This window comes from Parambassis ranga, chromosome 1 (genome assembly GCF_900634625.1).
Source record: "Parambassis ranga chromosome 1, fParRan2.1, whole genome shotgun sequence".
NCBI classification, from domain to species: domain Eukaryota; kingdom Metazoa; phylum Chordata; class Actinopteri; family Ambassidae; genus Parambassis; species Parambassis ranga.
The window spans coordinates 91,464-118,288 of NC_041022.1; the positions used below are offsets into that span (position 1 = coordinate 91,464).

General features: G+C 46.6%; 1 long non-coding RNA gene across 1 annotated transcript; it reads right to left on the reverse strand.

Annotated features, from left to right (window-relative positions):
* Positions 1 to 11,130: 11,130 nt before the first annotated feature.
* Positions 11,131 to 14,003, reverse strand: LOC114438178 (uncharacterized). The gene is made up of 3 exons (XR_003670978.1): positions 13,882 to 14,003; positions 13,734 to 13,793; positions 11,131 to 13,522 (listed from the first exon to the last, which is right to left on the reverse strand). It is a non-coding gene; the product is annotated as an uncharacterized LOC114438178 (long non-coding RNA).
* Positions 14,004 to 26,825: the final 12,822 nt, after the last annotated feature.

Genomic DNA, 26,825 nt, shown 5'->3' on the forward strand with positions numbered 1-26,825 from the left:
GCAGATAACTGGGACAGGACTGATGTATTCTTCAGATATTTTTGTATCTCCGACCAAACTGAAACCATACTTTTCAGTATTGGGTTTGATGTAGCTTTTCTAAAAATGTACAAAAATGCAGGCATTCCAATCCCCAAATTTCGTGTTTCCATATTCATCCAAGCTGGTGGGTTATGAGAGGAAAAATAAAAACAAAGGGTCCTAGCTTGCGCTGCCCAGTAGTACCATTTTAAGTTTGGGCACTGTAGCCCTCCTCTATCATTCCTCCAAATGAAGTCATTGAGCAGTCTATTCATTTTAGAGAAAAAATCAGGAGGAGGAGGCAAGGGGACATTCTGAAAGAGATAGAGAAACTTAGGGAGGGTATTCATTTTGATTATATTCACTCTACCCATTGGAGAGATAGGGAGCGATACCCAATTATTAAGAGCTTGGCTTACAGATTCTACAAGAGGTGTGTAATTACCCTGCACAATATCTCCCAACAGGGAAGTGATCTGTATTCCCAAATAAGTGAAACAATTAACAGTTTTGAATTGACGAGTTTGAGTTGGGGGGTTAGCTCTATCGTTTGAATTCATTAGCAGTATTATTAGTATAAGATTTTTGATTATTCACTTTGTAACCAGAAACCCTTCCAAAATTTTTAATAAGCTCCATAAGAGCTGGGATAGATTTGTCCAGATTTTTAAGGAAAAGAATGACATCATCTGCATAAAGAGCTATCCTTTGGCCCAACTGTCCTAATTGTATACCAGAAATTCTTTTATGACTCCTCACTGCAATTGCCAAGGGTTGGTGAAAGTGGACATCCCTGTCTACACCCTCGATTTACCTTAATTGGTTTAGAAAGGTTGTTATTGGAGCATCAAACAGAAAACCCCATTCCACACGATCAAATGCCTTTTCAGCATCGAGGGAAAGCAAAGCTGTGTCCATTTCTTCTTTCTGAGACTGCAAGACATTTAATACTCGCCTAACATTGTGGAATCCTTGTCGACTAGGGGTGGGCGAATCGATCTAAATATCGATAGTATCGATATCAACGTTAGGATCAGTAATTACTCGATACTAGCGTGATGAGATCGATATTTCTGTGGAAGTTTCTCTTCTGTACCTTCAGCAACTTTACTCGTATTTACTCGCGGTGCAGACAGCGCTCCTCTCACTCTGCTCAGTGCGCAGGCACAACCACCCCTCCCCCTCCTTCTCCACTCTGCCGGAGCAGACGGAGCTCCTGATTGGCTGTAAAGTGCAGCTAGCATCATGGAGATGGCAGAGAGGAAGAGGAGCGCTGTTTGGAGTTATTTCACAGCGACAGACGAGAAGAAGAAACTGCTACTTGTGAGGTGTGCAGGAAAGCGACCTGCCACTGTGGAAACACAACTCATTTACACAAACATAAAGCAGCAGAGCCCAAAGCGGAGCTGCAGAGTAAACAGAGGGAGGAGGAAGAGGCAGATCCCCAAACATGAACCAGAGAGTTGACTGACAGAGGCTTTACTGCAAAACACAGGTAGATGGTTTTAAAAAGTGAAGGTTTAGATCGAGTAATCTGCAGCATGAATTAATGGTGTCTTTCTGAGTGCTGTGATAAGACATGCAATTTTAGCAGAATGACTGAACAGTCATCATATCACCAGCTGAAATAAATCTTGTTTTTCTCAAATTCCAAAATATATCTAATAATGTAATTATATAAGTTTATATAATGATATGTATTTCAGTATGATTAATATAATTATGCTTTGGTGATAACTGTTGAAGGATCTTTATTCTTCATATTTAGACTACATGCAGGTAGGTGTTAAACTTTTATAAAAGTATCTTAGTCGTGCTGTTACACCTGCATGATTCACCAAGAGCCATGGCTGTCACAAGGAGCATTGCTGACATGATTGTGAAGTTAAAATTTCAAACTTATACAGTTCTGCACTTTTGTTTGCAGCTTGATTTACTTAACAAATGTTTCTTGTGTATTATTATTCTGCTAATCACGATAATCTATTTAAAGGCAAAAAAAGAAGGCAAACAAATAATTATTTATGATCATGAAATTTCAAAGTAAAAGTATCGGTATCGGTATTGGTATCGGCGATACTGGCCCTGGATTTACTTGGTATCGGATCGATACTGAAATCTTCAGTATCGCCCACCCCTATTGTCGACCTACAATAAAGCCGTTCTGATCCTCATGAATAATTTTTGGAAGGATAACCTCCAGCCTTTTTGCCAATATTTTACATAGAATTTTTAAATCTGAATTTAAAAGGCTTATCGGCCTCAAATTTTCACACTTATCATTTGACTTCCCTGGTTTAGGGAGAAGTGTAATCAAAGCACCTCTTAAGGAGGGCGGGAGAATCTGCTTCTGATAGGACTCAAGAAACATTTCAAGGAGAGGGACCTGTAACTTCGAGCAAACTGACATTTCATTATACTGCGCTCTCAAAATCAGTAAACCATACTGTGGTTCCAGAATTCTAAGTCTAGACTCTAATAAAAGTAATTTTTGTTTCCATCTTTTAGTTTTTGAACTTGTAAAAGAGATTATCTGACCCCTAATCTTGTACTTGCACAAGTTTCAAACTGGTTAACCGAGAAAAACAAGTCGATCTGATCTTCAAGAAAGGAAATAAAATCTGGATCTAAAAGCCATTTCTGCTGCAATCTCCATTTTGGTAAAAATGCTATATAAAATGCTATCGTAATTACAATCTTTAATTTTAGAATTAAGACTGGCAGAGACTAAAAAAAAGTCAATTCGGGAGTATGATTTGTATGAATTAGAAAAACATGAATAAGATAAAGTATATCTCTTAAATTTAGAGTTTGAATAAACTGATGTAAAATCCCTCTACTCTTACTATGAGATCTGTCTAATTTTGTGGATCTATCTTTAGATGGGTCCAAAGTACAATTAAAATCACCTGCAATTATATACTGACCATAGAGAGACGAAAGGTTAAAAAACAGACTACTGAAAAAATCTGGGTCGTCATTATTTGGGGCGTAAATATTTACCAACACAAGAGGTTCCGTCAGAAGTTTGGCTTGAACTATTAAATATCTACCTGCCCTATCTGCTATTATCTTATCAATATTCAATGGGACTGATTTATGAATAAGAATCATAACGCCTCTTGCTTGAGAGTTAAAAGGGGCTGATAGAACATTGCCTTGCCACCTCCTCCTAACCCTTATTTCCTGACCTGATGCCAGGTGAGTTTCCTGAAGATAGACAATTTTGGAATTTATAGACTTCAACCTCTGCATCACCTGCTTTACCTTTTTAAGCTTTTGCAACCCTCTGCAATTCCAAGAGGTAATCACAAGATCTAATTCGAGGCGTTCTATATACTGACTCGTTCTGTTCTAACATTACTCACTGATACAGTGGTCAGCAGCACTGGGGCCCCACAAGGGACAGTCCTGTCTCCCTTCCTCTTCACGCTCTACACCTCTGACTTCAGCTACCACACAGTAGTGGGATGTATCAGCAAAGGTGGAGAGTCTGAGTACAGGACTGTGGTTGACAGCTTTGTTACATGGTGCGAGCAGAACCATCTGCTGCTCCATGTGGCAAAGACAAGGGAGCTGGTTGTGGACCTGAGGAGGACCAAGACACTCGCGGCTCCAGTTTCCATCGGTGGACAGAGTGTGGACATTGTGGAGGATTACAAATACCTGGGAGTGGTGTTGGACAATAAACTGGACTGGACTAACAACACAGAAGAAGGGCCAGAGCCGCCTCTGTGCCGCCTCTCAATAAACTGATCAGAAGGGTGCAGTGTCAGACAGAAGGATGCTGTCTGAGCTGCAGGGATCCTGGAGAACAGCTTCCATCCTCTCCACCACATGCTGCTGAAGTGCAGGAGTACGTTCAGTGCCAGACTGATCCCTCCCAAATGCACCACTGAGCGCCACAGGAGGTCCTTCCTTCCTGTGGCCATCAAACTGTACAACTCCTCCCTCTGAGATCAGATCTAACACTGTCTTGTAATCTTATCCATATTGGATTTATTTAGACAAGATTTTACTGCACACAGTACAAGTACTATATATGACTTCAGTCTTCACTTGCCAGGATTTTACTTGAATGTTTATTAATGTTTAGAATTTATTAGGTTTTATTTTTATCTTACGCTTATTACTTTACCTTATTTATATTTCTAACCTGTCTTTTTGAGTATACATGGAGCACCTGGAATAAAAGCAATTTCCCCCTGGGATCAATGAAGTATTTCTGATTCTGATTCTGAAGTTGACCTGGAAAAATATGGACTATGTCTGCACACGAGGAAGTAGTACTGACCCGCTCAGAGGACACAGTGGTTCAAAGTAACGACACTGATGTACAATCAAAATCTCTAACTACTGAGCGCTAACTGGAAACACAACACTCACACCAGGACAAACCATCACCTGATCGACAGCTGCTGTGGCTCCTCACACCGGGGCCAGGGCTAGGGCCGGGCCAGGACCAGGGCTAGGGCCGGGCCAGGACCAGGGCTAGGGCCGGGCCAGGACCAGGGACTACGGCATAAACACAACAAGACATAAACTTTAGAACTTCCAAATCTGTCCGACTGCACAACATACAGAAAAACCACATACCTGCAGTCTTGCTTACATTTCCACCATTTCTGTTCATCTCCGTCATCTCCTTCTCCTTAGCCTACATAAAAAACACATTCAGTTCAATTCTGTTTCAATTCAACAGCACGTCTCACAATCTCAACCGTCTCAAAGCACTTCACACACCCAGAGCCTCAACCCCTCAGCTACAGCGACAAGAAACACTCCCTTACATATGTGTCAAAAACAGTCCATTCCATTCCACATATTATACACTCAGGGACACATTTTACACAATAACTTACTTTTAGTATATACTTGTAGATTACTCCCAGCTCACAGAGCCCACGAAAAGAGGAATTGAACAAAATTAGACTACAGTGATCCCTCATAGACCATTATCAACCAATCAGGATGCAAGAACGAAACAGGACACAGACTACGTGCTGCTAAAAAACATGCAACACTGCACAAAACAAAATCCACATGACGACCGCAGGCTGTGAAACACACTAATCATCCACTCAACTCGAAACACCGGCACAGATGTTCATTACATTGATTCAATATGAGCAACGCTGCAGACATGAGAGGACCGTCACTGACTCCCTCCATATGCAACAGTTCATAGCTAAGGAGCGCTGTGTCCAAGCATATCGTTTAATGTCACTTAATAATATTCAGGCAGAGATCCACATTTGATCCACTTAAATGAGCTGTTCAGATCCTCGGGTTTCACCAACAAATGGAAAATAGCCCTTTGTCTAACTCTGGCATATTTATACATTTGTTATTTAATATGCACTGTCCCTGAAATAAATTAATACATAAATAAATCGATAAATAAACAAATCGACAAACAAAGGCCGCTCATAAGCCTGAGCCAACATACAAAGTCAAGCGTGCCTTTCATTCAGGACTCAAGGTCCAAAGGTTTGGAGGAAAAAGGGCCAGATTAAAGCAAGAGATTGAAGATTAAAGCAAAGCATCTGCAGAATTTCCTTCAAGAGAGCCAGATTGTGACCTTCATGTTGACGTCCACTGAGTTGATGTGTTCTGTGAACCGTTCCGATTCATGGGTCTTTAACCCAGGTATCAACAGGAACTCTTCTCTCCACTTCTTCTATGTACAGATTAGCCACAAATGGAGACAGGTGATCCCATTGTACTGGAAGCAAGTGCTGTTCGGGCAGAGGTCCGGCAGGTCGCAACATGAAGTTGGTTCTTTCCTTCAGTGTGCCATCTCTTTGGCTTCTGAGGTAGGGATGCAGGTCACTGTGTGATTCTTTATTTTGCATCCTTGTTAGTTACAGGTGTCAAATGAAACCCGTGGTGTTTTCCCCTGAAGTCCGAGCTGACGATACTGCAAGCCCGATATGACACAGCCAGACTCACCGGGCATACATTTACACATTCCAATGGCAGCTTCGACAGAAACCCACAAATCTGAAATATGAGCAGGTTCTGTACTGGCCCAGCTCGATGCAGCTGTTCACCACGTCTGTCCAGATAAGAAGGACCTCTGTGAGCACCTGCTGGGGTAACCCCACTGGAAAAGAGAGGGGGCTATACCCCGGATGAAGGAGTAGCATCGCCTCCTGAGAGAACTCCTGGAACATGTTGAGGCAAATGCCAATGACCTGCTACTTGAGCAACAATGTGAGGTGGCTGAGTAAAGGAAATGCACTGGTCCCGAGTCAGAGAGCAACACAGCTTTCGCTTTATCTGCACGATGAGCACAAGACCAAAATGGCTGCCTTTTTGACGGACGTTACGTCACATCACGTCATAATGAGCTTCGTTTAAAGCTGCAGTCGGTGTTCGCTCTTTCAAGAGGAGGCTGGACCTCCTAAAGTCTTCAGGGAGAATGTGAGCACATCACAAAACTACAAGCTGATTGGAAACTTCACCAAAAAGTTCAACACTTTCTGCCACTGGCAGCAGCTCCTCCTCCTAATCCAGAATCCTTTCCTCATCGGACAAGTCCACGAATTTTCACAAGAGCTGACTCATGCAGGACACCTACAGCTTCGATCATTCATCTGCAAGGAAATGCTGCATTAAGAGAGCATTTTGAGGCAACTGACCCTGCTTCTGGCCGTAGTCTGTTCCCTGGTTCCACCAGTACACCAAAGTAGCCCCAATACTACTCAAACTCAAGTTAACTTTAGGATCTTTGGATTGCAACTTTTTTGGTCAGGCTCTTTTTGGCACAATGTTCATCTTCAGTCTAACGCAATTTAAACATCAGGTCAAATCGGCCTGTAATTGCTTGTTTGTAAAACAACAATTGTAAAACTTGCAGTGTCCAACTTATCTGACATACTTCTACCACATGACGGCATTCCTGCGAGGCTACAGTGGCTATCTGAGTACATACAAACTAGCCTACAACACCCTTACACAACTAATTAATCTGGCAAAGTAAAGCACAACAACATGTCTTGCACAAGATACAAATCTGAAAACTTTCCTTTCACATCACCCAAAAACACTCCATCTTCTACACTGCAGAGCACGCTAGCATGCCGGTTCGGCCTACAGTGCTCGACGACCAAGAGTGTGAGGGTTTCTTCACATTAAAAGGGACTTTCTATCTGGGGGTGAGGCTCTGGGTTTCTTTAAAACAACTTTTCACGCACAACATGCTACACAATTAACATTTTACATGATTACGTCGATGCCACTAATGCCATTACCTCAATAAAACCAATAATAATGTCAACAACCTTTACCAGAACCCCTCCTGCTGACGGGAAGACAGGACAACTCTAGCCGTCTCACAGGTCCAGACTGCGGTTCTGCATCGACATCTGACGACACGCGGGCCTGTGGACACAGTGAAACAAAATCAGCTTCACCGTCGTACCTCTTTGGAATAACATCTGTCAAAGGATTCATCAAGTGTTTGGCTTTCCATGGCAGGCAATACATCATGTATTTAACTGATGAACACACAATGCATTTCAAACATTTAGCATTTTGGAGACGTCAGCGTGGCTGGACCGCACCCACTGGCATGACTGTTACGACGAGCAATGGCACAGATTTTTTTTCAAATGCAGATTGTATGTAATGACTGTAACTTCATGGCATGATTCACACACTCAAAACGTGCGTTCAACCTCTAATGACACATCTTGCTTGTACGTTTTAAAGCCACCTTATCACAACAATGTCACTCACTCAACTGTAAACAAACACGCAACATTGTGTGGGACAATTTATCGACTACAATACCAAGGCTTTGACATTAAGGGGAAACCAGGGCACTGTTTGGCAGGACACAACCGCCCACTCCAGATCCTCCAGTCCCTGTGTAAAACACACAAAAATATAACACCTGCAATTGTGTAAACTTCAAATCTGTCTTTATCAAAACACATTCCAATGTTCCAAACTCACAAATATGAGCAAACCACAAAAACTTCCATCAACAACTTTTATTCAGTCATTTCACAACATGGCATTGACAAAAATAAACAAAAGGTCGCAGGCCGGAACGCAGCGATGCCGGGGAGTGACGTCACCGGACCATCTGGAAGACAAGAGACAAACATGTCAGTGAATCGCCAACTCAAACGCACACTGCATTTCAAAATACACTTCGCTTGCAAGCTCCACTTACCGTTCCTCGTCAACGGCGCGCCCCGATTGTCGAACGTGTCGTGCTCATTTCTGCAAAGGCAAATTCTGGACACGGCTGTATTGACTGAAATGGATCCATTACAAAAAGCATGTTTGGGTTTGTGGTGACGCAAGTCTGGCCAAAACTGTCCAGGTCAAGACCACCCCTCCGGTACAGAAGACCATTATTAAACAAGGTTAACATGACAATGACAAACAGGATTAAAGGGTTAGGGTTAGGGGTTAGGACACTTCCAGTACACGCTGTGGAAATGTGGAATACATATTTATTGACAAAAAAAACAAGCAGGTCAACTTTTGTCCCCCAGCTCAGATTCTGGCCTTTGCTCCACCCCCCACCACCACAGTGTTAGGTGGAGTTGGGGTGGCAGTGGGTACCTGACAGATAAGCAACAGAAACGGAGAGAAAAAGCACAGGTTTCTGGAATGACGTGACCATGCGATGCAATGCCACCACAAAACGCAAGGGGTGGGACCAGAAAAGGATCTTTGTCCTTTTCAAGCACTGACCCCACCTCTCACCTGTCCAGGTGAAAGGCAGCACAAAACCTTTGTTGACAACCCAGCAGCAATTTGCCACACCATGACACACATTATTCATTATTCATTCATTTCCCACATTTCCCCCATCATTGGTATAAAGGGACCATTCTGAAAGTGCTGAAATTCCAAAAAAACCAGCACCCCAGCACATTTGAATATCATGTTGGTCACAGAACCCATACTTGCATTTCCACAATTCCCTTGTGCAAGTACTTGATTAAAACATTGCAGTGACATTGTTGGTTTGAAATGCCACTGATTGATTTCCCAGTTGTCCACAGCTTTGATCCGGGTTTGAATGTGTTTGCTGATAGCATTGCTCATTTGTTGTTGCGACTGTGCGTTTTTCCATCCTTGCTCTTTACTTTAGCAGTCATGTGCTGCTCTGTTCCAACACCGAGTATGTTTGTATTTCATTTGTTCACAATGTCTCCTTGCTGTAACCGTTTCCATGCATATGTTACATTGAGAAATCCTTGGTGCCTGTTGTGCGACACATTTGGCGTTCCTTGCTCCTTTTTTGGTTGTTGTGTGTGCTCTTAGTCCCGGTCAAGTCACCCAAACCACACCTCAACCCCCACAAAACTAATCGACTAATCCACAAGCTCAACTCCAACTAACAACATGCCGGCATTCTAGGATCTAAGCTACAACATCCACAACCTTGACCCTACATTGCACAACACAATACCACCCAGACCCTCAGTCAGTCAAACAGTCAGGGCACGTTGGTGCACGCCGAATCCATCCGGAGCCAAAGTCTTGGTGAGATTTCCAACTCGGAGAGTCATTTGAAATCCTGTCCATTGGGGTTCCGGAGACAGGGCAAAACGCTCTACTTGAGTGTTCGGCCAAACCTAAAACAAGTCTTCTGACATTTCAAAACAATTTCTGCATTTAAAAAAAAAACACCAGAAAAACACAAGTTAAATACCTACAGTTTCACAAGGTTTTACATTACCTCCACATCTGCAATAGACTGTTGGTGCGGTCTGAGAGAGAACACTAAAGCAATTACTGTACACCACGCTGACAGGCAGAGGCGACGACGCGCAGATGCTTCAAGGTGCTCTTCATCTGCGGAGGAGAGGACAGACCATATTAGGACAGTAACCTTCCTTTGGTTAATTGCCATTGGTGACAATCATCGCACCTGGTTGAACTGCAGAGGCCACCGAGTCCTTCAGCATTTCTTCGAGGCCTACGGGGACAAAGCGGTCACAAAGCAAATACTGTAAGTAAGCTGCTGGGGTAGGATGCGTTACCATGACTTGCAGACTGAATACCTACACATCCAGGCTTCTAAAGTCAAACAGCAGTATTGCACCCATCTTCACACTGATGTACTACGATGAGTTGCAGACACATCACCTCACCGGCAGAAATCCACCCTTCGGTGTGATGAATCAGTGGTCCTGTGAAGAAAAAAAGTGCTAAGGAATAATGTTCACTGAAAGGACGTGTTAAGATGACTAGCAAACACGCTACCTTACTGCAGAAATCCAGCCTTCGAGGCGACAAATCGGTGGTCCTGTGAAGCAAAAAATAAAAACATCACAGCAGCATGGTGAGTGTCTTCACTGGCAGGATGTGTTAACAAGTTGCGGACATATTACCTCACTTGCAGACATCCGGGTGTCCGCTCGGCGGTTCTGCCGAACAACAAAAATCAGACTGGTAAGCAAGCGTCTTCACTGGAAAGATGTGTTAACATGAGTTGCAAATATACTACCGTACTCGCAGGAATTCCACCTCTCAGGTGACGAATCAGTGGTCCTGTGCAGCTAAAAACATAATAAAACACAGTGGTAAGCAAGCATCTTCACTGGAAGGATGTGTTATGATGACTTGCAAACACACTACCTTAATCCCAGAAATCCGGCCTTCCGGGTGACGAATCTCTGCTCCTGCAAAGAAAAAGAGTCACAGCAGCATGGTAAGTGTCTTCACTGGCAGGATGTGTTAACAAGTTGCGGACATATTACCTCACTTGCAGACATCCAGGTGTCCACTCAGTGGTTCTGTGGAACAATAAAGTCAGAGTGGTAAGCAAGCATCTTCACAGGCATGCTCACTAGCATGTGTAGAGAACAGTTGCAGACACGTTACCTTCCCTGCAGAAATCCGGCCTTCCAGGTGACGAATCTCTGCTCCTGCAAAGCAAAAGAGCCACAACAGTATGGTAAGTGTCTTCACTGGCAGGATGTATTCAGTTGCAGACATATTACCTCACTTGCAGACATCCAGGTGTCCACTCGGCGGGTCTGCGGAACAATAAAGTCAGAGTGGTAAGCAAGCATCTTCACAGGCATGCTCACTAGCATGTGTAGAGAACAGTTGCAGACACATTACCTTCCCTGCAGAAATCTGGCCTTCCAGGTGACATCAGCGGTTCTGTGAAGAACAAAACAGCCATGAACGCACTCATATTTCCTCCAACAACCAAAAAGCCCATGATAAAAAGCACCCATAGTGGCTATGCTACCTAGCTGCCTACATCAAAGTGAAAAGTGACCCTACGCTTTCGGCTACCGGCTCGTCCTAAGTTTGAATTAGACTTTCTTTACGCGCTCCAAGGCCACACCTTTTTTTAGGAAGCATAGTTTGTTCTAAGAATTTACTTTTGTACGCTACAACTACTTGACATATTTACAGTTAAAGGGAACACTGACACTTCATATTCTATTTCATTTGCTGCCTAGTTTAGACACCGACACTTTAATCTGTCTCACTTCTATTAACTACTCTTGCTGTTGATGAAGATTCTCCAAATTAACCTAAAGGACTATTTTTCTTACGCTCTGTTAAAACACTAATGACGCACGTGCTACTTAACGAACTCGTTTTGCCACCATATAAGGTGATATACGCAACATCTAAACTTCACTTTCAAGACGCCAGGTTTGGGCCATTAATTCTAGCCTCTACACTACCGCTTTGACTAGTTTGCCTGGAATCCTGTCCTATTTATTACACTAAACAACTACTCTGGGCATTTTACACCAAACAACTCCACAAGACCAACAACTAGCCCATCGTCAACAACCCACCTACAACCATCACAACAAACCAAATGCCCAGCACCAACAGCTCCTACAATACTAGCTACCAGCTAACATAACGTCTGCATCCCTAATGTTACTTATAATAACTACTAACTCTCTCCTACCCTACTTAGCCATTAAAGTTATATATATTATAAATTTGATCTACTATTAAATAAGGTCTAGGCCATGTTTTCCTGACGTCCTTTTCTTACTATGCTGCTAGCACGTGGTAACGAAGCGCAGACTTTAAACGCCTACTTAATCACATCATTACACAACATTATTGGATTTTTGGCTAGATAACGACGAATGTTTGTCCTATTTTATATGCTTCCTGTCACAGCGCCTAATGGTTAAATTTAACTCCTACCTCTCCTACATTGTCCTATTTTATATGCTTCCTGTCACAACGCCTAATGGTTTAATTTAACTCCTACCTCTCCTACATTGTCCTATTTTATATGCTTCCTGTCACAACGCCTAATGGTTTAATTTAGTCTCTCCTACACTGTCATTCGTTTGCTTATTCTGCCCTACATTGTCCTATTTCCAAGCTAACGCCTCCCAAAGCTCCTACATCAGTTCAGGAGCACCCGTCCTGCAGACGTATTAAACGCCTGTCTCCCCATCTCCTCAGAAATGGACTTCAAGTTTCCACAACAATTGCTGATTGATTGGAACATTGCTGTGACGCTGCTCGTCATCATGTTGACATGGCACACACTGAGTGTTTGATCCAGAAGGTTTGTCCAGGTTGTGATGCAGTTGCTGAAAGCGTGGATCATTTTTTCTTCTCGTCTTCAACTCTTCAGAGATCCCCACAATGCTTCTTCCTTTAAGGAGTCATGAGCTGTTCCATTCAATGCAAAGTTGATCCATTTCTTTTGATTTTCTGTCCACGTGGATTCATTTGTCACGTGTGCTTTGCTGTCACCATTTTCATTTCAGCATTTCAAAACTGGTCAAGGCTGCTATTCATTCCCCCTTTGGGTGTTGACCATTCACAGTCAACAAAAAAAAACACCAATCAAATCCAATCCATCAAACCAATCCAATCCACCAAAAACCACAGTAACACATGGTAAAACACAACAAACCCACAACACAGAACCACCACAACAACAACAACACTAACCAGATGCCGGCATCCACACACCCCCTAAACAACAACCTCCTACACACCTGTCATCCCTAAACACTAATTTAATCTTACTTAATCCTACCTTAACGCTCTAATACTAATTTTATATTATATATAAATCTATATATTATAGTTATTATAGTTAAGGACCCTGACTCTATTTAAACATCTATTTTATATTTTTATTGAGCCTATTTTAGTCGTCTACTGACATAATAATTTAGGTTAACCTAATTTCTTTGTCGCACCTTTCCACTACGAACACTACTTTTGATTTATTTATCTATGTAGTCTTACTTATCTATGTATCTTAGTTTATGTATCTATGTTAATTTATTTAATTAGACTATGAATAATATAATTTTTATCACTACACTACTGCCTGCGTGAGGGGAGAAAATATGAGGTGAAAAAAACCATGCCATACAGAAATAACAAGAAAACCGATGACCTGACACAGCGGGACATGAAGACGTCTCCTCAGACCACAGGCGGGGCCTGGCTGGTGGATGACCAGGTGCAGGCAGAGGCACTGGAGACGCTGGTGCTGTGATGTGGTCGTCAGCTGAGGAGGACAAGATGGACCATGTTTAACACCAAATATAACACATGATCTGCAATGCAGAGTTAAAACACTGCAGACATGAGGGCAACACGAGTAAAACCAAACGCTGATGGAAGTACTCGCAGTTGAGGACCAGGCCGAGTCCGAGCAGAGTCTTCAGGTTGGTGTGTCCTACCATCAGCAGTGAAGCAGCCAGGAAACATCCACTCACCTTGTTGAGTTCAATCCACTGCAACGTCTCCCAGAAAGCACCAAGGAAGGCCTTCAAGGCCTGAAGAGGGAAAATCAGACGTGATGACACAATTTACAACTAAATTCAACTTTAAAAAAAACACTTCATGACTTCATTGTAAATTCACAAGCAGGCAGCGCCCGTCCTCAGAGCCTGGATCCTCTGCAGTCTGTGCATTGTTCCTGAGCGCCATGTGCTCTGATTATCACTGCTTTCAGCTGTGTGTCTTCAACTGTCTCCTGTTCACCACTACATGGAGACAAGCATTAACTTCACAATGATATTTATGAAGCGTTTGAATGTAACACTTATTGTTGAACACAGACAATAATGCTTCCCTTTTATCTCAGCGACTCTGTAATGAAGTCCAGATGATCTGCAGCCATTCACAGGGTGGAAGCACCTGCTCTGGCTTCTAAAGACAAAACAACATTCATCAACTTGTGTCTTCATCTTCACTGTAAACTCAAACAAGCCAACAGCACCTGCTGCAGCTCCTCGCTGTGCGCCATGTGCCCGCCAGCAGCAGGCCGCTGCCTCTGCTTCCAGGCCTTTCTGTGGAACCAGGCCTTCTCTCTTCTCCTTCGGTCGAACCAGGGCCCTTTCTCTAATCTTTCGGTGGATGTTACACCACCAGTACATCAGACCAAGCAGCTGAACTTCCACACCTGCTTCAGGTTGTCTCCAAAATGGCGCCAATGTGCTGCCAACTTATCACTTCCTGAGAACTTCTTCTTCTTCTGTTTAATGGAGAGTGACAACCAATGTTTGAGGTGCATTACCGCCACCTACTGTCCCTCTCACCGATCCTTTAAACATGAAAACCCAAAAAACCTCCTAAACACTAACTGTGTTTTTATATATTTATTTATTTAGTCAAATGTCCACAGGATGTTGTTTTTGTTTGGCTTCATCAATCACACAATTAATTTACATATAAACAATATATAAATGACCAGTAGAAGCCCACAGTTTCTGGCTAATGACTGAGAACAAGAGCAGACATGAACATTATTTTTGTAGTCTTTAAGTTTGACCTCTTTGCTTTACATTAGCAGATCAGCTAGTGCTGCAAATAGTAGCAGTGTCAGTGTACGACGTAGCTCCATTCACACACAGCAGCTGTTTGTGGACTCGTATTCCAGCTAGCCGGCTAGTCACTAGGTTCTACAGTACAGTCTTATGATTTTTCTGTGGTTGCGTTACAGTGCCACTACAGCAATTTCATAGGAATCAAACCTGGCTCTTAAAGCACTCCCTTAACCACCTGAGCCACTCAGGCATTTGGACCTCCCCTCAGTGAACCTTTCACTCTTTACTTGGAGTGTTTCACTAGAAAAAAGGAACTGGAACTGAACCCAGTCCCACAGAACAACACACCACTCACTTAACCCTCTGAGCCATTCCTTCAGATGTATGCACATTTTCTCCACTCACTTTTCACTCTTCACTTTGACTGTTCACAAAATAAAAAATGCAAGAATTAAACCCAGGTCCTTCAGGTCCTTCCTTGGCCCAGCCAACTCTCTGAGCCACTCTCTCAGACACAAAACTGCCTAAACCTGAGGCCTTCAAAAATTAAAATGCCTACTTAAGCAGTTCTCTCTGACTCTTGGGCGCTTTCTTGGCTTGGCTTCCAGTCTTCTCTTACAATGTTGAACTAAGACACTGGTTTGACAAATGTGCAGAGCTGGTAAACGAAGTTTGCAATGCAAAGCAACCCGGACCAGGCCAACTACACTGTCCTGCAAAAAGACAAAATGGCAGAGGAGAAGTCTTTCCTAGAAGAGGAAAGACACGGGGACTCCCCATCTCTGGGCAGTTTAATTAGGACTGAAGTCAAACAAAGACTTCACATAGACTTGGTCGACATTTCACAAAACAATAATCCACACGAACAAAACACGGTGGCTTTTCATAAAGTTCATGTAGACAGCAGCGTCACCACAACAGCTGCACTGGACACGGAGCATATGTTGATGTGCAAAGATTTGTGCACACACACACACACATCAACATAGTTCAGATAAATGTGACTTACCCTGTGTATTTCCTGCTTCTTTTCTGGAAGTGACACCTACAACAGAGCAAGGCAAACGTTCTCCACATGACATTGTCCAAATGGTCTAAACTCCCCAAGCCTACTCACTGTTAGTCTTATTAACAGCCTTTTTAAATTCAAAGTGACGTTTCACCTGCACATGAGGCTCCATGCCACAAACAGCAGTCCATGAAAAAGTTGTTTTCAGGGCAGCAAACTGTTGCCGAGCGGTTCAGTGTGTTTCTACAAAGCAGTCGATTCTATAGTATGAACTCTGGAGTGGTATGTATCAGGGCAGGGGTGCAGGGGAGGGAAGAGAGAAAGTGGTGGAGGCTCAAGGGGGATGAATGCTCCGTATTTGACCAAAACCAGAAGCCAGCCAAAAGTAAGAAGCCACTAACAATGGCAGCTCATACCTTGTACAGATCCTTAACATGGAGGCGGGGAAGCTTTCATTGAGTGGGTACATGACAGGATGGTGGCTTTAGGAGTTTACCGAGACACACTTAGCTACACATTTACGCTCTCATGGGAACAAACTATTGTCTATTGTCTGTCACTAGGGGTTTCCAGGCTCTGGTGTCTGGTGTCAGAACCTGCTCACCGGACCAGTAGTTTACTCCCTCGGTGTCGCCACCAGCAGTGGCCGACCATCTCTAGCAGCTTAGCAGTGCTCAGCTACAGGGCACGACGTCAGGGCAGAGAGGGAACGTCATGGATCATGTCACCGACCAACGTAGATCTAAGTTATTATTATATCGGTCCATTTACTATTATTTTGGGCCACACAGACTGACTGTGACTACAAAGTAACTTCTCATTAGTCTGACCCTGCAGGCCGTGCTCGGCCTCCATGTCTGATCTTCTGAAAAAGGCACTGTAGCATCCCATATGCTCCTAGAGCATTAACCGCTGCAATCAACCAAATTCGCTACACTGGACCTGCAACGCCGACAGTAAACTGGAAAAAGGACGCATGACAAAAATTGTCTTAAGACAGAAAAATTCACCTTACCACAACCGATTGGACGCCCCCCCCCAATTTGGCAGGTGGTGAATGCAGGAGAAGAGAAGAGACTGCAGTGCAGGATCAATCAACACAGCGCCACCCTGATGGAAACCTGCAACCATAGTGGAACAATCACACAACAAGTATTAGGCCCTTCGGCCGTCACACTCTCCCTCCTGGAGCTCCAGCACAGTACCAGGGGCACGAAAAAAAAATAAAATAAAAAAATTATTAAATCCCAGTGCGCTACAGGTACCCCAGAAAAACCCTCCGGGCGCAACAGCTCGGCAGCCAGCTTACCGTCCCTCACCAAAGACAACTTCTGCCTCTCTAAATGCAGCTGCGTCCTTGACGGACAGCCGCACTCTAATTCACCCTCCGCCCTGGATGCTGGACAGCCCCGGCAGTGTGAGCAGCCTTCAGAAGGCCAAGATGCTGGACAGCTCCGACACTGTGACTGGGCTGGAAGACATGGGCGCGCGAGCGCCCGTCTTACCGCCGGTGTAAAAAAACCAAGCGAAGCTGATGAATTCAGTGCTTGCCGTAGTCCCGGGAGTGTTAACAAAGAACTCCAACCGCTGGACATCGGCGTAAACAGGGCGTTCAAAGTTAAGTTGCGAGCGGCGTGGGAGCGATGGATGGCAGACAGCGAGCACAGCTTTACTGGGAGGGAGCGCCGCGCGCGATACGCCAGCATATGTGAATGGATTGTGGATGATGCGTGGACTCATGTTTCTGCAGTGACTGTTGTCCGAGCTTTTGTGAAAGCCGGCATAATTTCTGAACAACAATAATAATGATTGCCGATCAGCCAGCCGGCCACGTGTGTGGCTGTGACTCTGACAGCGATGAGAGGGAAGCTGGCAGGTTTGAACTCGCGCAGTTGTTTCCTGTTTATTTTTGTAATAAATATTCTGTAGAAATATTCTGTTTGCCAGACGCGAGAATGCGCTGTGCGCTCTGTGGTTTTCTCTGGGCGCTCTGGACAATCCTCCGCTGGGAGTGGATTTCTTTGCGCACCGGCCGTGGCCCCGGATGCTTCTATATGCGTTTCCTCCTGTCACTAGTGACCAGAAGGGCGCCAATAAGAAATCCTCCTCAGTGGGATTTGGCGTTAGTTTTACGCGCATTAACCAGGGCGCCCTTTGAGCCTCTGGATACAGTTTCACTGAAGTTTGTGTCTTAAAACTGATTTGTTCTCTGGCTTTAACGTCTGCAAAGAGAGTCAGTGATTTATCTGACCTCTCTGCGGCCCCCACCTGCCTCAGGATTCAGGGGGGTGGCAGTTCGGCTGTGTTGCATCCTAATCCGAATTTTACACCTAAGAGCATCACTGGCTCTTTCAGATCCAGGGTGATAACGTCCGATGTTTTTTCCCTCCTCCTCACAGCTCTGATGAGGAGGAGAGGACATCTCATCTCTGTCCGGTGCGCGCGCTGTCCTGCTATGTTGCGCGCACAGCCGCTGTGCGCCGCACGCAGCGTCTGTCTGTGCATTACAGAGTTCAGTTTTGGGGGCCCCAGCCGCTACACACACAGCCACACATATCCCTCTCTAGCCCCGAAACCAGCCTTAAAAAAATACAAACACCAGCACAATAAACCCTGCGTGTCTCCTAGAGCATTAACCGCTGCAATCAACCAAATTCGCTACACTGGACCTGCAACGCCGACAGTAAACTGGAAAAAGGACGCATGACAAAAATTGTCTTAAGACAGCAAAATTCACCTTACCACAACCGATTGGACGGCCCCCCCAATTTGGCAGGTGGTGAATGCAGGAGAAGAGAAGAGACTGCAGTGCAGGATCAATCAACACAGCGCCACCCTGATGGAAACCTGCAACCATAGTGGAACAATCACACAACAAGTATTAGGCCCTTCGGCCGTCACACTCTCCCTCCTGGAGCTCCAGCACAGTACCAGGGGCACGAAAAAAAAATAAAATAAAAAAATTATTAAATCCCAGTGCGCTACCGGTACCCCAGAAAAACCCTCCGGGCGCAACAGCTCGGCAGCCAGCTTACCGTCCCTCACCAAAGACAACTTCTGCCTCTCTAAATGCAGCTGCGTCCTTGACGGACAGCCGCACTCTAATTCACCCTCCGCCCTGGATGCTGGACAGCCCCGGCAGTGTGAGCAGCCTTCAGAAGGCCAAGATGCTGGACAGCTCCGACACTGTGACTGGGCTGGAAGACATGGGCGCGCGAGCGCCCGTCTTACCGCCGGTGTAAAAAAACCAAGCGAAGCTGATGAATTCAGTGCTTGCCGTAGTCCCGGGAGTGTTAACAAAGAACTCCAACCGCTGGACATCGGCGTAAACAGGGCGTTCAAAGTTAAGTTGCGAGCGGCGTGGGAGCACAGCTTTACTGGGAGGGAGCGCCGCGCGCGATACGCCAGCATATGTGAATGGATTGTGGATGATGCGTGGACTCATGTTTCTGCAGTGACTGTTGTCCGAGCTTTTGTGAAAGCCGGCATAATTTCTGAACAACAATAATAATGATTGCCGATCAGCCAGCCGGCCACGTGTGTGGCTGTGACTCTGACAGCGATGAGAGGGAAGCTGGCAGGTTTGAACTCGCGCAGTTGTTTCCTGTTTATTTTTGTAATAAATATTCTGTAGAAATATTCTGTTTGCCAGACGCGAGAATGCGCTGTGCGCTCTGTGGTTTTCTCTGGGCGCTCTGGACAATCCTCCGCTGGGAGTGGATTTCTTTGCGCACCGGCCGTGGCCCCGGATGCTTCTATATGCGTTTCCTCCTGTCACTAGTGACCAGAAGGGCGCCAATAAGAAATGCTCCTCAGTGGGATTTGGCGTTAGTTTTACGCGCACTAACCAGGGCGCCCTTTGAGCCTCTGGATACAGTTTCACTGAAGTTTGTGTCTTAAAACTGATTTGTTCTCTGGCTTTAACGTCTGCAAAGAGAGTCAGTGATTTATCTGACCTCTCTGCGGCCCCCACCTGCCTCAGGATTCAGGGGGGTGGCAGTTCGGCTGTGTTGCATCCTAATCCGAATTTTACACCTAAGAGCATCACTGGCTCTTTCAGATCCAGGGTGATAACGTCCGATGTTTTTTCCCTCCTCCTCACAGCTCTGATGAGGAGGAGAGGACATCTCATCTCTGTCCGGTGCGCGCGCTGTCCTGCTATGTTGCGCGCACAGCCGCTGTGCGCCGCACGCAGCGTCTGTCTGTGCATTACAGAGTTCAGTTTTGGGGGCCCCAGCCGCTACACACACAGCCACACATATCCCTCTCTAGCCCCGAAACCAGCCTTAAAAAAATACAAACACCAGCACAATAAACCCTGCGTGTCTCCTAGAGCATTAACCGCTGCAATCAACCAAATTCGCTACACTGGACCTGCAACGCCGACAGTAAACTGGAAAAAGGACGCATGACAAAAATTGTCTTAAGACAGCAAAATTCACCTTACCACAACCGATTGGACGGCCCCCCCAATTTGGCAGGTGGTGAATGCAGGAGAAGAGAAGAGACTGCAGTGCAGGATCAATCAACACAGCGCCACCCTGATGGAAACCTGCAACCATAGTGGAACAATCACACAACAAGTATTAGGCCCTTCGGCCGTCACACTCTCCCTCCTGGAGCTCCAGCACAGTACCAGGGGCACGAAAAAAAAATAAAATAAAAAAATTATTAAATCCCAGTGCGCTACAGGTACCCCAGAAAAACCCTCCGGGCGCAACAGCTCGGCAGCCAGCTTACCGTCCCTCACCAAAGACAACTTCTGCCTCTCTAAATGCAGCTGCGTCCTTGACGGACAGCCGCACTCTAATTCACCCTCCGCCCTGGATGCTGGACAGCCCCGGCAGTGTGAGCAGCCTTCAGAAGGCCAAGATGCTGGACAGCTCCGACACTGTGACTGGGCTGGAAGACATGGGCGCGCGAGCGCCCGTCTTACCGCCGGTGTAAAAAAACGAAGCGAAGCTGATGAATTCAGTGCTTGCCGTAGTCCCGGGAGTGTTAACAAAGAACTCCAACCGCTGGACATCGGCGTAAACAGGGCGTTCAAAGTTAAGTTGCGAGCGGCGTGGGAGCGATGGATGGCAGACAGCGAGCACAGCTTTACTGGGAGGGAGCGCCGCGCGCGATACGCCAGCATATGTGAATGGATTGTGGATGATGCGTGGACTCATGTTTCTGCAGTGACTGTTGTCCGAGCTTTTGTGAAAGCCGGCATAATTTCTGAACAACAATAATAATGATTGCCGATCAGCCAGCCGGCCACGTGTGTGGCTGTGACTCTGACAGCGATGAGAGGGAAGCTGGCAGGTTTGAACTCGCGCAGTTGTTTCCTGTTTATTTTTTTATTTTGGTAATAAATATTCTGTAGAAATATTCTGTTTGCCAGACGCGAGAATGCGCTGTGCGCTCTGTGGTTTTCTCTGGGCGCTCTGGACAATCCTCCGCTGGGAGTGGATTTCTTTGCGCACCGGCCGTGGCCCCGGATGCTTCTATATGCGTTTCCTCCTGTCACTAGTGACCAGAAGGGCGCCAATAAGAAATGCTCCTCAGTGGGATTTGGCGTTAGTTTTACGCGCACTAACCAGGGCGCCCTTTGAGCCTCTGGATACAGTTTCACTGAAGTTTGTGTCTTAAAACTGATTAGTTCTCTGGCTTTAACGTCTGCAAAGAGAGTCAGTGATTTATCTGACCTCTCTGCGGCCCCCAGCACAATAAACCCTGCGTGCCTCCTAGAGCATTAACCGCTGCAATCAACCAAATTCGCTACACTGGACCTGCAACGCCGACAGTAAACTGGAAAAAGGACGCATGACAAAAATTGTCTTAAGACAGCAAAATTCACCTTACCAGAACCGATTGGACGGCCCCCCCCAATTTGGCAGGTGGTGAATGCAGGAGAAGAGAAGAGACTGCAGTGCAGGATCAATCAACACAGCGCCACCCTGATGGAAACCTGCAACCATAGTGGAACAATCACACAACAAGTATTAGGCCCTTCGGCCGTCACACTCTCCCTACTGGAGCTCCAGCACAGTACCAGGGGCACGAAAAAAAAATAAAATAAAAAATAATTAAATCCCAGTGCGCTACAGGTACCCCAGAAAAACCCTCCGGGCGCAACAGCTCGGCAGCCAGCTTACCGTCCCTCACCAAAGACAACTTCTGCCTCTCTAAATGCAGCTGCGTCCTTGACGGACAGCCGCACTCTAATTCACCCTCCGCCCTGGATGCTGGACAGCCCCGGCAGTGTGAGCAGCCTTCAGAAGGCCAAGATGCTGGACAGCTCCGACACTGTGACTGGGCTGGAAGACATGGGCGCTGCGAGCGCCCGTCTTACCGCCGGTGTAAAAAAACCAAGCGAAGCTGATGAATTCAGTGCTTGCCGTAGTCCCGGGAGTGTTAACAAAGAACTCCAACCGCTGGACATCGGCGTAAACAGGGCGTTCAAAGTTAAGTTGCGAGCGGCGTGGGAGCGATGGATGGCAGACAGCGAGCACAGCTTTACTGGGAGGGAGCGCCGCGCGCGATACGCCAGCATATGTGAATGGATTGTGGATGATGCATGGACTCATGTTTCTGCAGTGACTGTTGTCCGAGCTTTTGTGAAAGCCGGCATAATTTCTGAACAACAATAATAATGATTGCCGATCAGCCAGCCGGCCACGTGTGTGGCTGTGACTCTGACAGCGATGAGAGGGAAGCTGGCAGGTTTGAACTCGCGCAGTTGTTTCCTGTTTATTTTTTTATTTTTGTAATAAATATTCTGTAGAAATATTCTGTTTGCCAGACGCGAGAATGCGCTGTGCGCTCTGTGGTTTTCTCTGGGCGCTCTGGACAATCCTCCGCTGGGAGTGGATTTCTTTGCGCACCGGCCGTGGCCCCGGATGCTTCTATATGCGTTTCCTCCTGTCACTAGTGACCAGAAGGGCGCCAATAAGAAATGCTCCTCAGTGGGATTTGGCGTTAGTTTTACGCGCACTAACCAGGGCGCCCTTTGAGCCTCTGGATACAGTTTCACTGAAGTTTGTGTCTTAAAACTGATTTGTTCTCTGGCTTTAACGTCTGCAAAGAGAGTCAGTGATTTATCTGACCTCTCTGCGGCCCCCAGCACAATAAACCCTGCGTGTCTCCTAGAGCATTAACCGCTGCAATCAACCAAATTCGCTACACTGGACCTGCAACGCCGACAGTAAACTGGAAAAAGGACGCATGACAAAAATTGTCTTAAGACAGAAAAATTCACCTTACCACAACCGATTGGACGCCCCCCCCCCAATTTGGCAGGTGGTGAATGCAGGAGAAGAGAAGAGACTGCAGTGCAGGATCAATCAACACAGCGCCACCCTGATGGAAACCTGCAACCATAGTGGAACAATCACACAACAAGTATTAGGCCCTTCGGCCGTCACACTCTCCCTCCTGGAGCTCCAGCACAGTACCAGGGGCACGAAAAAAAAAATAAAATAAACAAATTATTAAATCCCAGTGCGCTACAGGTACCCCAGAAAAACCCTCCGGGCGCAACAGCTCGGCAGCCAGCTTACCGTCCCTCACCAAAGACAACTTCTGCCTCTCTAAATGCAGCTGCGTCCTTGACGGACAGCCGCACTCTAATTCACCCTCCGCCCTGGATGCTGGACAGCCCCGGCAGTGTGAGCAGCCTTCAGAAGGCCAAGATGCTGGACAGCTCCGACACTGTGACTGGGCTGGAAGACATGGGCGCGCGAGCGCCCGTCTTACCGCCGGTGTAAAAAAACCAAGCGAAGCTGATGAATTCAGTGCTTGCCGTAGTCCCGGGAGTGTTAACAAAGAACTCCAACCGCTGGACATCGGCGTAAACAGGGCGTTCAAAGTTAAGTTGCGAGCGGCGTGGGAGCACAGCTTTACTGGGAGGGAGCGCCGCGCGCGATACGCCAGCATATGTGAATGGATTGTGGATGATGCGTGGACTCATGTTTCTGCAGTGACTGTTGTCCGAGCTTTTGTGAAAGCCGGCATAATTTCTGAACAACAATAATAATGATTGCCGATCAGCCAGCCGGCCACGTGTGTGGCTGTGACTCTGACAGCGATGAGAGGGAAGCTGGCAGGTTTGAACTCGCGCAGTTGTTTCCTGTTTATTTTTGTAATAAATATTCTGTAGAAATATTCTGTTTGCCAGACGCGAGAATGCGCTGTGCGCTCTGTGGTTTTCTCTGGGCGCTCTGGACAATCCTCCGCTGGGAGTGGATTTCTTTGCGCACCGGCCGTGGCCCCGGATGCTTCTATATGCGTTTCCTCCTGTCACTAGTGACCAGAAGGGCGCCAATAAGAAATGCTCCTCAGTGGGATTTGGCGTTAGTTTTACGCGCACTAACCAGGGCGCCCTTTGAGCCTCTGGATACAGTTTCACTGAAGTTTGTGTCTTAAAACTGATTTGTTCTCTGGCTTTAACGTCTGCAAAGAGAGTCAGTGATTTATCTGACCTCTCTGCGGCCCCCACCTGCCTCAGGATTCAGGGGGGTGGCAGTTCGGCTGTGTTGCATCCTAATCCGAATTTTACACCTAAGAGCATCACTGGCTCTTTCAGATCCAGGGTGATAACGTCCGATGTTTTTTCCCTCCTCCTCACAGCTCTGATGAGGAGGAGAGGACATCTCATCTCTGTCCGGTGCGCGCGCTGTCCTGCTATGTTGCGCGCACAGCCGCTGTGCGCCGCACGCAGCGTCTGTCTGTGCATTACAGAGTTCAGTTTTGGGGGCCCCAGCCGCTACACACACAGCCACACATATCCCTCTCTAGCCCCGAAACCAGCCTTAAAAAAATACAAACACCAGCACAATAAACCCTGCGTGTCTCCTAGAGCATTAACCGCTGCAATCAACCAAATTCGCTACACTGGACCTGCAACGCCGACAGTAAACTGGAAAAAGGACGCATGACAAAAATTGTCTTAAGACAGCAAAATTCACCTTACCAGAACCGATTGGACGGCCCCCCCAATTTGGCAGGTGGTGAATGCAGGAGAAGAGAAGAGACTGCAGTGCAGGATCAATCAACACAGCGCCACCCTGATGGAAACCTGCAACCATAGTGGAACAATCACACAACAAGTATTAGGCCCTTCGGCCGTCACACTCTCCCTACTGGAGCTCCAGCACAGTACCAGGGGCACGAAAAAAAATAAAATAAAAAAATAATTAAATCCCAGTGCGCTACAGGTACCCCAGAAAAACCCTCCGGGCGCAACAGCTCGGCAGCCAGCTTACCGTCCCTCACCAAAGACAACTTCTGCCTCTCTAAATGCAGCTGCGTCCTTGACGGACAGCCGCACTCTAATTCACCCTCCGCCCTGGATGCTGGACAGCCCCGGCAGTGTGAGCAGCCTTCAGAAGGCCAAGATGCTGGACAGCTCCGACACTGTGACTGGGCTGGAAGACATGGGCGCGCGAGCGCCCGTCTTACCGCCGGTGTAAAAAAACCAAGCGAAGCTGATGAATTCAGTGCTTGCCGTAGTCCCGGGAGTGTTAACAAAGAACTCCAACCGCTGGACATCGGCGTAAACAGGGCGTTCAAAGTTAAGTTGCGAGCGGCGTGGGAGCGATGGATGGCAGACAGCGAGCACAGCTTTACTGGGAGGGAGCGCCGCGCGCGATACGCCAGCATATGTGAATGGATTGTGGATGATGCATGGACTCATGTTTCTGCAGTGACTGTTGTCCGAGCTTTTGTGAAAGCCGGCATAATTTCTGAACAACAATAATAATGATTGCCGATCAGCCAGCCGGCCACGTGTGTGGCTGTGACTCTGACAGCGATGAGAGGGAAGCTGGCAGGTTTGAACTCGCGCAGTTGTTTCCTGTTTATTTTTTTATTTTTGTAATAAATATTCTGTAGAAATATTCTGTTTGCCAGACGCGAGAATGCGCTGTGCGCTCTGTGGTTTTCTCTGGGCGCTCTGGACAATCCTCCGCTGGGAGTGGATTTCTTTGCGCACCGGCCGTGGCCCCGGATGCTTCTATATGCGTTTCCTCCTGTCACTAGTGACCAGAAGGGCGCCAATAAGAAATGCTCCTCAGTGGGATTTGGCGTTAGTTTTACGCGCACTAACCAGGGCGCCCTTTGAGCCTCTGGATACAGTTTCACTGAAGTTTGTGTCTTAAAACTGATTTGTTCTCTGGCTTTAACGTCTGCAAAGAGAGTCAGTGATTTATCTGACCTCTCTGCGGCCCCCAGCACAATAAACCCTGCGTGCCTCCTAGAGCATTAACCGCTGCAATCAACCAAATTCGCTACACTGGACCTGCAACGCCGACAGTAAACTGGAAAAAGGACGCATGACAAAAATTGTCTTAAGACAGCAAAATTCACCTTACCAGAACCGATTGGACGGCCCCCCCAATTTGGCAGGTGGTGAATGCAGGAGAAGAGAAGAGACTGCAGTGCAGGATCAATCAACACAGCGCCACCCTGATGGAAACCTGCAACCATAGTGGAACAATCACACAACAAGTATTAGGCCCTTCGGCCGTCACACTCTCCCTACTGGAGCTCCAGCACAGTACCAGGGGCACGAAAAAAAAATAAAATAAAAAATAATTAAATCCCAGTGCGCTACAGGTACCCCAGAAAAACCCTCCGGGCGCAACAGCTCGGCAGCCAGCTTACCGTCCCTCACCAAAGACAACTTCTGCCTCTCTAAATGCAGCTGCGTCCTTGACGGACAGCCGCACTCTAATTCACCCTCCGCCCTGGATGCTGGACAGCCCCGGCAGTGTGAGCAGCCTTCAGAAGGCCAAGATGCTGGACAGCTCCGACACTGTGACTGGGCTGGAAGACATGGGCGCGCGAGCGCCCGTCTTACCGCCGGTGTAAAAAAACCAAGCGAAGCTGATGAATTCAGTGCTTGCCGTAGTCCCGGGAGTGTTAACAAAGAACTCCAACCGCTGGACATCGGCGTAAACAGGGCGTTCAAAGTTAAGTTGCGAGCGGCGTGGGAGCGATGGATGGCAGACAGCGAGCACAGCTTTACTGGGAGGGAGCGCCGCGCG